Source organism: Mesocricetus auratus, unplaced genomic scaffold (genome assembly GCF_017639785.1).
Source record: "Mesocricetus auratus isolate SY011 unplaced genomic scaffold, BCM_Maur_2.0 Super-Scaffold_100006, whole genome shotgun sequence".
In the NCBI taxonomy this organism is placed as follows: Eukaryota; Metazoa; Chordata; class Mammalia; order Rodentia; family Cricetidae; genus Mesocricetus; species Mesocricetus auratus.
This window is the reverse complement of record NW_024429190.1, coordinates 87961120-87975082: the sequence shown is the minus strand read 5'-3', so window position 1 is coordinate 87975082 and position 13963 is coordinate 87961120. Positions and strand designations below refer to the sequence as shown.

At 49.7% G+C, this 13963-nt stretch overlaps 1 long non-coding RNA gene across 1 annotated transcript in view; it reads right to left on the bottom strand.

Annotated features, from left to right (window-relative positions):
- The window catches only part of LOC121140928, a 29703-nt gene extending 18755 nt beyond the window's left edge, over positions 1–10948 (bottom strand). Inside the window, exon 1 of the long non-coding RNA XR_005877882.1 lies at positions 9958–10948. This is a non-coding gene — a long non-coding RNA (uncharacterized LOC121140928). The remainder of the gene's footprint in view (positions 1–9957) is intronic.
- Positions 10949–13963: the final 3015 nt, after the last annotated feature.

The following is a 13963-nucleotide window of genomic DNA, read 5'->3' as shown; positions in this document are numbered from 1 at the left end:
ATAATATTCTAGGCTACTACAGGTAGTGAGACCACCCATGGAAATGGTTGCCTTTCTTTGAAGTTTATCTAGTGATTCAACTATCTAAAACTGTCCTATGAAATCAGTTTTCCATGCAGTGTGCAATCTCTACCTTCCAACCTTAGAATTCTCTCAGCCTTGGCATCTCTTTTAACCCAGACACGTAGACTAGGAATACCCTTCCAGTTAATAAAGGCCATTTACTGGTCAAAGTTTGTCGCCGGGGATCCCCACAGATACCACAGTTGACAGGAAAATGAGCCATGAAGAGATGAGAATGAAAACTTGGTACATCGGGCCTTGGTCAGTCAGAGTGGATCAAAACTTCTAGAAATTCTGATCCTGTGGTTTAATTTTCTTTCACATTTAACATAGTAAAGCTGGTGGCAGAGGTGGGGGGGGTCCTCCATGTAACAGTTCTCATAACAAAGCTTCAGGGATGGCTACATTGGAATTCCCTTGAGAAATACCCCCTTGTGAAATACTGCAGCACAGTAGCTGAGACCTTTTCATAAGAATAAGTTCTACTAACTGGCAGAGTTTCAGGGCTATGGCCTAGGCAGGAAGGATTTTCAGTAAGTCTAAGGATGGATCTATAGATAAGGATGTAAGGTGCATGGGACCCTTTGATTGCAATGTGTTCCATTCACTGAGAGAAAAAGCCCAGGACTAGGGCCTACGCAATGCTCAGGATTTACAGAAAATGCGGGAGGAGGCTGGATGCTAGTAGAACAGCCAAGAGTCACCACATTGTTTTGACTGCTTTCACTCCAGCATTCCGGGCAGCCATGCTTCATTCTTCCCTCCGTTGAAGATTAACTATCCTAATTCCTCCAACACTTGTCCTACAGTTTGTCCTGAGCCAGTTTGATGCTCACTCTTCATTGCTATCTAGGTTGGAAGATTAGAGGCTAATAGCATTTGGGAGAGTCCCTGTAAGCTTCAAATTCTAATGTGCTAAATTGATGTGGTTGACTCCTTTCTGATGTCTCCCTCGGAAGGTCAGCCTCAGCCCTGTAGACAGTCCAACAGTCAAGGAGCCCTGAGTGAGTCAGAGTGGCTTTTCGGTTGATGTTTATTTGGTCAGGTGTTGTGGTTAAGGACTTTGAGTCAGTGGGGGGGGGGCTCCATCTCAAGCTCTGTCTGAGATTTGAGAAGCTTTGGAGTCAGTCCACACCCTGAGCTCCTGCATGGGTGCAGCCCTGAGCATGTAGGACGCCTTCCCTCACTGGGGTGCAGCTCTGAGCATGTGCACAGCTTTCCCTCACTGGGGTGCAGCTCTGAGCATGTGCACAGCTTTCCCTCACTGGGGTGCAGCTCTGAGCATGTAGGACGCCTTCCCTCACTGGGGTGCAGCTCTGAGCATGTGCACAGCTTTCCCTCACTGGGGTGCAGCTCTGAGCATGTAGGACGCCTTCCCTCACTGGGGTGCAGCCCTGAGCATGTAGGACGCCTTCCCTCACTGGGGTGCAGCTCTGAGCATGTGCACAGCTTTCCCTCACTGGGGTGCAGCTCTGAGCATGTGCACAGCTTTCCCTCACTGGGGTGCAGCTCTGAGCATGTAGGACGCCTTCCCTCACTGGGGTGCAGCTCTGAGCATGTGCACAGCTTTCCCTCACTGGGGTGCAGCTCTGAGCATGTGCACAGCTTTCCCTCACTGGGGTGCAGCTCTGAGCATGTGCACAGCTTTCCCTCACTGGGGTGCAGCTCTGAGCATGTGCACAGCTTTCCCTCACTGGGGTGCAGCTCTGAGCATGTGCACAGCTTTCCCTCACTGGGGTGCAGCTCTGAGCATGTGCACAGCTTTCCCTCACTGGGGTGCAGCTCTGAGCATGTGCACAGCTTTCCCTCACTGGGGTGCAGCTCTGAGCATGTAGGACGCCTTCCCTCACTGGGGTGCAGCTCTGAGCATGTGCACAGCTTTCCCTCACTGGGGTGCAGCTCTGAGCATGTGCACAGCTTTCCCTCACTGGGGTGCAGCTCTGAGCATGTGCACAGCTTTCCCTCACTGGGGTGCAGCTCTGAGCATGTACACAGCTTTCCCTCACTGGGGTGCAGCTCTGAGCATGTACACAGCTTTAGCATGACTCTTCCCCTCCGTTTCCAGTGAAGGCAGTCCCTAGACAGAGCAGCTGAACTCTTGGTCCTGACAGCTAACTTTGTCAGGGTCTCCCTCTCCCCTGAGCTAGCTTGAGTGCTGGGATGAGGGTGGCTTGTTCCCAGTGGCTGAGAGAGGAGGCAGTGGGGACCGATGTAGCTTCAGCCAGTGTCATCTGGGGGGAGTGGGTGGGTAGAGTACCCCCACCGCGTACTGCTGGAAGAGAGAGAGCTTCCTGCGGCAGGCAGGACCAGGCCGGGAGCTGGGGAGGTTGGAGCGAGGGCTCAGTGCAGGTAACACTTCACAACCCAGAGCTGGGGGGCGGTGCAGGATGTGGTTCACAGCCCACAGACTCTCGCTGCTAAGATTTCATAGACTCTCTTGAATGGCTGTTCCCCCATTTCCCGTGCATCCTCTCGAATTTTTCTAGATCTGTTTCTGCCCTCCCTATTTTCCCCCAAGTTGTTACTTGCTGAAGAAGTCAGCTAAGCTCCTTTCTCATCCCAGAAGTCCTGGCTCTGCCCGGATGCTTTCATCTTGGTAGTTAATTGGATTGATGAGTGACTGCTCCGCTGGGGAAGACCAAAAGCTAAGACAGTCATTAAGAGCTGAGAGGAGGAAGTAATGATTTGTGGGTGTCACCCAAAACCATCAGTTGCTTAATGCAAACTCTGGTTGCCTCGTGTCACGTCTGCTGCGCGGCCTGTGTCCGAGAACGTGTGGAGGTGGTATCGTACCCCTCTCCCCTCCCCCCTGCTATGATACCGCACAGAAAGCAGGCCTGGCTTTCAGTTCTTGTCACAAACGTGTAACAGTCTTTTCAGACAAATGAGGACACGAGTCCCCAGAGGACAGCATGATGTGCGTTCGAGTTTTCCAGCTTTTCTGTATGAAGTAAGACAGACGATGGCTTTAGAACGGCCTTTACAAAGCAACCCTGGTTTCTGGGTAGCTTTACTGGTTACTCTGCAGTTTCCACACAAGGCTTATGTTCTACAAAGAATGTGTTTTCTTTCCCATGTCACAGGGTTCCACACAAAGAAACCAATGAAGATATTCAAGCACACCAGCTACAGTTTGTGAATTCCAATTCAAATACACTTCCGAGTCTAGAGACACTTGAATGTAACATTTGAAAATTAAAAAAGAAATTCTACTTAAAAATGGTTACTGTGTCAGGTGTGTTTACAAAGAAGAAGCATGATTGGGAACTGCTTCCTGGAGGGTGACAAAACCACAGTATTTATTAATCTGTGCCACACTTGTTCTGCTGACATGAGTGTGCCTGATTCTCATAAGCTGTGAATTAATTTTTCTAAAAATCGATACAAATCTAACAGAGCACTTTAAATTTCCGTTCACAGAACTTCCAGGGTCTTCTTTTTTTTTTTTTTTAACCTAAGTGTATGGCTTGTAGATGTGACTGCAGTCTGAAGATAGCTTTAATAATTTTGTTCATTTCTATGTCCCCATGTGGCTCAACCACAGGTTACTGGGCAGCTGTTTCCTAATACTCACAGCACCTGCCAAATGCTGACAGGAATGTTCTAGAAAAGTATAAAGTGTTGAGATGTAGTCTCTGAGGAACTGAGACAAGGGAACGTTCACTGATTTTACAGATCTCAGAATCGGTAATGAGTTTTAGATATAAAACTAAAATTCAGGTCTCGTGTAGAGAGGTTGCTTGGTGGTGAGGAGAGAACACAGCTTTGCAGGGGACCTGAATTAGATGCCTCATGGCTACCTGCTATAACTGCAGCTCCGGGGAACCTAGCTGGCCTCCTTGGGCACCTCATTTTCATCAGAGTGCCTGTGTGAGTGTGTATGTGTGTGTATGTGCATGAGCACACTTAAAACTGATAAAATAAATCCTAATCTCCCAGGGTCCTGTGGATGGCCTCCAACTGTGCCTCTTGTAACAAAATAACACTTGAGCTGAGCAGTGGAGGCGCAGGCCCTTAATCCCAGCACTCTGGAGGCAGAGGCAGGGGGATCCCATGCATTTGAGGCCAGCTTGGTCTACAGAGTGAGTTGCAGGACAGCCAGGACTGTTACGCAGAGAAAACCTGTCTTGAATAAACCAAATAAATAAAATAAGACTTGAACTTCAGGACAAGGGAGAGGACATCTGGTGATAGTGATACTGCTAGCTGAATCCTCAGCTTCTAGGGGTTTCCACTCCTTTTCCAAAGTTACCTTGCCACAATCCTGTGAAAGAGAAGGGACAGCTGCCACAGGGGTGGAAGTAGCCTGACTGGGAAGATGAGGCAATGGGACCTTCCCCGCATTCATTGTCTTCCGTGGTGCCACACAATCAGGGAATGGGAACCCATTCTCCCCATTCAGTTCTGTGTTCTAAACACAGTGAAAGTCATGGGGCCGGGCACACCTTAATCTCAGAACTTGGAGGCTAGCCTAGCCTACATAGTATGTATCAGGACAGCTGGAGCTTTGTAGAAAGACCCTATTTAAACAAACAAACAAAAAAATGGTCTGTGGAACAAAGCTAATTCACCTGTTACCAAGCTGGTATTGGAGGACCATGCTGAACAAGACAAACATCACCCTGAGGGTACTTGGAGGGCAAGCCCTGGCCCTCACCTTCCTTCCTTCCACAAGTAAGACTGAGCCCAACATTGACATTAAGGAAAGGGCACGCGGCACAAGGCAGACATTGAGGCACGCATAATTCCAGCTCTGGGGAAGTTCTGCTGCCTGCAGGGCTGGAACATGGCCCCCTTGTTCAATTACATCTTTACCAGCTTTTGTGTTTCATGGTTTCCTTCACTGCCTGAGCTTGGATGTCCTGGAACTCATTCTGCAGACCAGGCTGGCCTTGAACTCAGAGATCTACCTGCATCTGCCTCCCAAGTGCTGGGATTAGAAGTGGGCACCACCATTCAAACCACAACACGCCTCCTACCCCAATGCCCCCAACACACACACACACACACACACACACACACACACACACACACACACAGTGTGCAGCTTTTCTTCTTCAATTCAAGCACTGTCTCTCTTCCGTGAAGGCATCAGTTCCGCGTTCCCTGACATTAAACGAAACGTAATGATTGAAATCGCATTAGAGAGAGCTGGAGAGAGTGGTAACTGTCATTCATTGGTATAGAGCAAATCACTCCGAAAACTCACAGGCTTAAACGGCAATGACTTATTCCTCATTATTCTGTAGTGCCACCTGGAGACACTCTTGTTGCAACTGTAAGGAGTGGGGACATCTTTTGTTGTCTTTCCCATGGCCTTGCTCACAAAACTACCTTAGACTCTGAACTCACGGAAGGTTCAGGGTTCTAATAGGCCCAGGCAGAGGCTGCCAGGCCTCCTAAGGGTTAAGTAGAACAGCATCATTGCAGCGACCCCAAGAGTCACCTCAGACTCATGTGAGAGTGCAACCTGCCTACTAAAGACAGGAGGAAACATGGTGGCTGTGCTTGTTGGGTGTTTGGGTTGGTCTGGTTTTGTTGATAAGAACTGGACTCATCTGAGAGAAAGAGCCTCTGCTGAAGAATCAACGTCTACTGATTGGCCCGTGGGCAAGTCTTGATTAATGATCGATGTGGAAGGGCCCAGCCCTACACTTGTGCCTGTGATTCTGGGACGTAGAAGCAGACAGGCTGAGCAAGCCATGAGGCGCAAACCAATGAGCAGCGTTGGCTTTCTGCAGCTATGACAAAATGCCTGGGGGGAGGGGGTGGGATTCAAAGAAAGAAAGATTTATTTGGCCTCATGGTTTTAGACCATGGTCAGCTGGATCTACTGCTTTCAGGCCCGGGACAAGACCGCAACATCCTGGTAGAAGGGTGTAGCCAAGGAAAGCTGCTCACCTCCTTATAATTAGGAAACACCCAGAGAGGAGGCTTCCAGGAAGACCCGCAAACGACTCACTTCCTCTGTTTTGACTCTGCTTCCCAATAATCCATTCATTTGTGAACCCATCAGTGGGTTAATCCCCGGATGCGGTTGAGCCCCTGACGAGTCCATCACTGCTCAATAGTGCCACCCTCTGGGGAGTAAGTCTTTCTAACTCCGGAGCCTTGGGGACTGGAGGAACTTCGCATTCCACCACAACAGGAGGGGTCAGAGTAGAAGCTGTGCAGTGTGCCCTGAAGGTTCTGAAGAGACCAGTTGACCTGTTGAAGTTTAAGGAGGAAGTGGTTTAGTCTTAGGCCTTCAGAAAGCATTCTCCTCTGGAAATTCCACAGGAAAGACTCTCCTCCCCTGAGAGGAGTTGCGGCAAGGCTACATGGCACAGGTGGTGTTGGAGGCTGTCTCAAAGCCTGGACACCCACACGCCAGCCTGCAGAACCACGGAATGTGACTGTATGTGGAGGTAAGAGGCAGTCAGTTACAATGAGGTTGTTGGGGTGGGCCCTAACCCAGCCTGAGTGGGTTTATGAGAAGAAGGAATGGGGACAGAGAGACAACCACAGGCAGCCTGAGAGCAGCCATCAGCAAAGCAAGGTCAATGACCTAGGAGGGAATCAGGCCAACACACAGAGCCTCCAGAATGCTGAGGAACGGAACCCTGGCTGTGTAAAGGCAACTGGCAGAGACTAATATGGAGTAGAAAGACCTAAGGCAAGGCTCAGTGACCAGAACTCATGGAGACATAGAGGACTGTGCAGAGCCACTAACTCCGAGATGCCCAGAATGGGGTGTGACCCCAGTGTGTGCCCGGGTTCTGGGCCCAGAAGTCAAATGTGCAAGACAGGTTGCAAGCTGGGAGACAGCTCTAAGCATAGTTTGATGATTCATCTACATTTTAATGAAAACAGCAATTAGTGTCCTATGATTAAATCCACAGGCTAGGCCACTCAGGATGCTCACCACCCACAGGCCAGCCGGGGCCTCCCAGGCTGACAGGAAGAGTACCAGGCAGATAGGTCCCATTATGAGCAAATATGTGATGGAGGAATGGGAGAGAAAGGTAAGGAGAATGGTCCGTGGGCTGTGGGAAGAGACAGAAGCAGAAGAAATGAAGATGGTGGGTGTAGCCTGATGCAGGGGCCTACTTGCCACCTGGGGTTCTGGTGAAGGCGGGGCCACGCTGACATCTAGGGCCTGGGCTGCTGCCAAGGGACATGTCTGGGTGCGTGGCCCTACTGTAGCCAGGGTCTGTACTGATGTCTGAGGCTCCTGTTACCATCCAAGGCCTTGCTGACCTATCCCTGCCCGTCGCCTTGTTGGACACTACATCAAGAGAGTTGGCCCCACCCACAGGAGAGAGAGAGCTGACCCTGATGGCGTAGGTGTAGGGGAGCTGTCTCAACCCCCTCACCTGAGGGTATGACCCAGTAGCCCTGACTGACCAGCTCAGCTACCACCCAGGTCCACAGATGGGCCTCGGGCTGGCCCACCCTAACATCTAAGACCTGCCGGAGCTTATGAAGTAACTGGTCTTGTGGAATGATACCGCAGGATCTCCATGGCTTGGGGTGGCTACAGGATATCCCAGAGGAGTTCCAGTGAGGATCCAATGATGACGGTGTGCCAGAAACCAGAGGCCTTGAACCAGACTGGTGAGTCATTGCTAGTAAAGCTGATTGTACAAAAGAGTGGTCTCTGTGACACACCAAGACCTAACGCCAGGTTTTGGGTTTGGGGCGTTTTGTTGTTCTTGTTCTTGGTTTTGTCCACTTGCTTTTTTTTTTTTTTTTTAGTATTTTTGGGGGGTTACTGAAGAGGTAAGAAGAGGATATGGGGGAACTTGGAGGTGAGCTGAATTAGACTGCATAATGTGAAATCCCCAAAAAATCAATAAAGAAATTATGTTTTGTTTTGTTCTTTCCAGACAGGGTTTCTCTGCCTGACACTGGCTTTGTAGACCAGGCTGGCTTCGAACTCACAGAGATCTGCCTGCCTCTGCCTCCCAAGTGCAGCCACCGCCTGGCAAACGATTCTGTTTTTAAAAGATTAGAAGACCAGGGTCTGCCCGTTGAGAACACTTACTGCTCGATCCCAGAATGGTTCCCCATATCAAAATCAGGTGCCTCACTCTGTAACTCCATCCCAGGCCTCCATGGGGACTGCATGCAGGTGGAGCACTTAACAATGTGCCTGGAAACATTCATACACATAAGACAAAAATAAACATGTGCTTATGTGAATATATGTGTAATATATGTGTATATGCATTACATATGTTATTTATAGATTATATATGTGTAATATATGTGTATGTGCATTACATATGTTATTTATAGATTATATATGTGTATATATTACATGTATATTATTTACATATTATATATAAAAATCCAAAGGCTCTACTCTAAAGCAAAACTGGAGAGTTTAGATTTTGGCTTCTGTAGGAAAATTAGAAGACCCAGTCCCCGTGAGCCTCCTCCAAAGTCAGGGGTTAGGACTGAATTTTCCATTTTATAAGCACACTGTAAACATGTTTCCAAGACAGCATGCTGTGAATTGTGGGGCCCAGGGCAACTTGGTACACACCTGCTGCTTGACTGTCCTGCTGCCCTGCCAAGCTCCAGTGGAGACCAACCAGAAAGTAGGCCCAAAGTCTCAGTTTACCCTGAGGTAACACCTGACTCCAGGAGAGACCGAAAGCTGGGGCCACCCAGGCACCACCCAGGGATGGACCATCCAAAGGGAAAGTACCTAATGTTCCAAAGGAAATTCCTAACATTGTAGATAGGACCGCATTATGCCCCTTAGCCCCAACACACATCCATCCCCTTTCGCCAAAACACCTCTAGACAAATGGCAGTCAATTAGGGTCTTGAATCCTAAAAATCCCTTCACCCCCAACCTCTACAATAACAAAAATCCTACCCCTCCTGGGCTGGGCACTCTCTGCTCTCAATCACTGCATCAGACAGAGTGGGCCAGAGCCCAAGCTTGAGCCTGAATAAAGGCTCTGTGCTTTTACAAATGGGAACCCAACATTCAGTCTCCTTGACGGTTTGGGGGGACCCCAAGATCTGGGCATAACATGAATAGCAGGTGGAAAAAGGCAAGCTTGTCCCACCAAATGCATTGCTTTGAAATTTGGGGATTGAAAGGCTTTATGGTGGTTTATATCTTGCCATGACAATACAAAAGAGTGTGATTCACCCGCTGGACTTTGTTGTTTGTGATTTATGGAGGAAGAAGTTACATAATTCCAGCAGTCATGGAAGCTTCCAACATCCCAGGGAGATCTTTTAAAGGGTGTTCTGATCCTAAGCTGAGTTTTTATAGTTGTTTGTATTTCCAGAAGACATTAGAAATAGCTTTAAGTATATGTGAGTGCTCAACTTCTGCTCAATGACACTCAGACACACACCAGCAGCCCCTCCTTCAGTGCAAAGGGGACTCTTATTGTAATTCTCACTTTAAACAAGAGGGCCTCAGTCACCCTTGCTGCGAGAGCAGGGTTGGATTTCTAGGCTCTTGAGAAACAGCACTCCTAGGTGTTCAAGTGCCTCGCACAGGGTGCCCGAGACAGAATCAACAACAAAACTTACTGTTCAGATCTGCCTTGCCTTCCTTTCTTCCAAGGCACTGTGCATATTTTATGGAGAAGTCTCCCAGTCCTGATGTTATATTAAATGGTTGAGGAAGCTGCAGTCCCTTTCCTAGGCCTGATGAGGGGCCAGCTGTCCACACCTAAACTTCACTAGGACATCATAGCAGCCTGGCCAGACTTCATAGAATACCCCTGGGTCTTTAAGTCCCCTTACCCCAAGTCCTTAGCTGGCAGTGCTAAGGAATTATGCCACTGCACTGTAAACACACACACACACACACACACACACACACACACACACACACAGCACACACACTGCTCTTCAGCTGTTCCTGGGGAAACCACTTACCAGGCCTCTGTGGATCAATACTCCTGATGCACTTTCCCCTGATTTCCTGTGGTCGTTCTCTCTGGAACCTGATGTTTTCCTCTGTCCAACTAGTCCACGACCCATCAAGGATGTGAGAATAACTGTCATCTGTCTGCCACCTTCTGGAGGTCCTGCCTCATTCCACTGCAGACAGGAATCCACCATAGATTCCGAGGGGAGCATTCACAGAGGCCTCACTGTGCTGGGGTAGGGGCTACCTCCCCAAACTGTCACCTCTATGCCCCAGGGCATTTACAGATCAGGAACCTAGAGCGCGCATTCACCTCTGATTCACACAGTGGCAAAAGCAAAGCCGACTGTTGAACCCAGGCAACCTCCGGCCCGCAGGCCTAAAGGCATGCATGTGTTAACAAGAATCGCCTGTGTGTCTAGTTATGCAAGTCCCACCTTGCTCCAGAAAGGATTTGCAACGGTTCACAAAAACATGTAACGATCAAATGTAAGATCAACAGGATTGTGAGTCGGGACAACAGGACCCGAGGACAAGAAAGACTAAGGAGCTCAGTGGAGGCCTGTGGTGAAGAAAGAGGCAGTGTGAGGCTCCCCTCTGCCTCTTCAGGGAAAGCGCGCCATCAGCCGCCATCAGCCGTATAGACTCCCCTTTAGTTTATACGCGACAGTGTTTATTCCATGCCCGACTGTGGAGAAAGGCGTGTTTTCTCCTTTGCTGTTCTCTTCTCTGGAGTCCTTTTTCACCGCGGCATGGGAAGAGGAGGAACTCGGTGGATGGGGGAGGGACAGGATCTGCCCTGCCGGCAGCAAGGGCAGCAAGGGCAGCGTTTCTCTGCGGGATGGGGCCCTGCTTCGTGGGGCAGGGTGGCCACTCTCCTCGGGCTCACTAGGAGCAGACTGACTGAGAGGCTGCTCCCTGCAGGGGACAAGGAATGGATGTAGAAAATGCCAAGGCCCTTCAGTTGCCGATGGTGGGGGTGGAGGTGTTTAACAGCAATTGGCAGAGCGCTTCCTAGCATCAGAAAGGACTACTGCGAGCCAGCTTCTTTGGCTCCGGATCCTGCTTTTACAGTAAAAATAAAGTGTATGCTTTTTACCCCAACTGACTTACAGACTTATTTCCTAAATACAGGTTCAACCGAGAAGGGAATGAGTATGAGGTTTTGGACTTTGTAATCGCGACTAATAATTCATTTCCTCACAGTTTTTCTAGCGTATAAACAGGAGGTCCAAGACCACATCTGTCATTAACCGTGTGCGAGAACGGACCACAAGATATACAACAAAACCCACTTTAAGAGTTTTATTAGTAAAGAGTAGGGCAAAGGGGTGTGCCCAAGCCTGACTGGGAGAAACGTGGCGAGAAAGAGAGTGGGTCGGGCGTGTCTGCTTTTAAAGGTCACTTAGCGCATGCGTATGGGGGTTTACATAGCCACGCCACTTACATGCACGGATTACGTGGCCACGCTAAGCATACACAAGGCCCTGGGATGACTAGGCATTTGGCCTGAATACTGATGGCGCATGCACAGCCAACCCCAGAAATGCTGACACCTGGGATGACTGAGCGTTTAGCCTGAATGCTGATGGCCTTGTGCTTGGCCGTGGGACCCCGGAAATGACAACATTGTCGGGACAAAAACTGTTTTCAAATAACCAAGACTTGAGGCACACATGGCAGCATGAGTGGGTGTCTGAAAATGTAGACGCCAGGACAAGATCAGAAGTACAGTTTATTGTCAGCCGTACAAAGGGACAGTGGAGGGAGCCTGCAGACCACGATGCTGGCCTGGCCCTATGAAGAAGATAAGGAACAACAGAAGATGTCAGCCTACAGTGCAGGCCCAGGAACAGGGCCAAAGCTGACAGGCTGTCCTTGGTGCACGCTGACCACTAGGGTTCTCTGTCACGAGGAGGGGGCCTGCGGCAGCTCTTCAGCTGTGCTCAGGAGTAGCGTGTGGGAAGCTTGGCCTCTGCGTGAGCATGCTATGAGTCCTTGCAGCTGCAGACCCCACAGTGCCCCTGTGTGGCACCACAGTGGCTGAACCTGGGCCAAGTTTGACACGCCCGGTTATACCGGGTCTTCACTGGGTATGCGTCTGGTGGCGTCAAGGCTGGGGTCACCCACTTTCCACATGCTTCCATGGCCTGGGAATCACTCTAGCCATTATGTCTCATGGCCACAGGAAGAAAAGTAGAGTGGTCACATGTCCATCAGGACAACAGACACTTTCAGAAGCCTCTCATTTCTCACTCCCAGAACGGTGGTCCTGCTGGTCCCGCTGGAAAGGAGAGAGAAAGGAGCCCCGGAAGGGCTTCGGGTCAGGAGGCATGACGCCCGCCACCTGCTCTACCTGAGGCATTGCCACTGAGCCGTGAACTCTGAGCCGTGAAGGCCTGACAGTGGCGATGCCTGTCCATGTAGATGCTGTGTTGAGCAGCTAAACCAGAACCCATCAAGCTCCAGCAGGACCTTCCATGAGCAGCTGGCAGCTAAGCCTTGATGTGCAGCAGGGAGGTCTCCTAGAAAGCATCCCACAGATCATCCTGGTACAGGGTATCATACAAGTTAGAGAAGGTATTTATATTTTCCATGAAGGGCTAACACTATGGACTTGGAAAGAGACCCGTGTTGTTTGTCCACTATACCAGATACATTTATTTAAGTTTAAAAGTATTTTATTCATGTGTGTGTGCGCGTGCACCATGGGTATACAGGTATATGCCATGTGTGTGCAGATGCCAAAAGAAGCCAGATTCCTTGGTTCTGCAGTTATAGGTGATCTCAGGTGGTTGTGAGCTGCTGGGAACCAGCTGAGGTCCTCTGAAGTACAGTAACCACTCTTAACTGTAGAGCTGTCCCTCCAGCCCCACATTTATATTTCTTTAAAGAACTTTTGGAAAGGAGTTTACTCTGGCCTAATGTGAATGGCTCTGACCCAGGAACGTGGATTTACACTCCCTGAGTGACATGTCCCTAGTGACATGTCTAATCTCCACCAGGACCTTGTATATAAACTGGGTGCTAGCCTGGGCACCCAGGTTTGTCTATCGGTGCCTGTTCCACTCTTCTGTCCTAAGGCAGCCATGGGTGTGGGATATGGCTGGTGGGTGTCTTGGGTGGTCCTGATTAGGCTGAACCGATGAAGGTGATCTCATTCTCTTGGCAGTCACTTGGTGCAAAAACGGGCTATGAGTTAGCTCAGTGGGATTCAGGGGAATGTTGCTGGGGCTTCTGGGAAATTCTTGTCTTTGGCTAGAAAGAAAGCCTCTGGGGCAGTTTATTTCTATCTTCAGCAGATGTGAACAAGAAAACGAGGACTCCTGATTGTTCCTACCACCATCCTGGGACCCTGAAGGGTGTCTCTGTAGGGAAGCCGACCCTCTGGGCAGTGGCCTTAGAATCAGGACCCAGAGACCTAGAGGACATTACTGCTAGATGAACTGCCTTGAAGCCCCTAAAAATGCAGATACTTAGGTGTGTCAGTCCATTGTTGATTACAGGCACTTAAAATTTTTATTTATGTATGTGAATGTTTTGCCTGCATGTATATATGCACATGTGTGTGCCTGGTGCCCACTGCAGGGCCAGAAGAGGGCTTTGGATGCGCTGAATGAGGAACTGGAAATGGCTGTGACGTGCTTTGTGTGTGCTGGGAACCTAACAGAACCTCGGTCCTCTGCAAGCGCAGTAAGTGCTCCTAAGCACGGAGTCATCTCTTCAGCCCCTACAGGCAGCTTTAGCTGGTATTTCTGTCACCCTGAAAGCATCCTACCTGCCCGGGTGGGCTGCCCATTCTAGACAGCAGGAGGGATGAGGAAATGTGCTGGCCCTGGGCCAGAGGGTTGAGTGTTGCCTCCACACCCTGGGAGAGCTGCTCTGTGCGTTTCAGGACTGTAAGAACAGCTCAGATGTTACAGTCACTAAGAAGCCGGCATTGGGCTTGTACCACTTCCTCTGCGAGTTCAGGGCCGGGCTCTTTCCTGGGTAGCAGTGACCTCTGTAACCTCC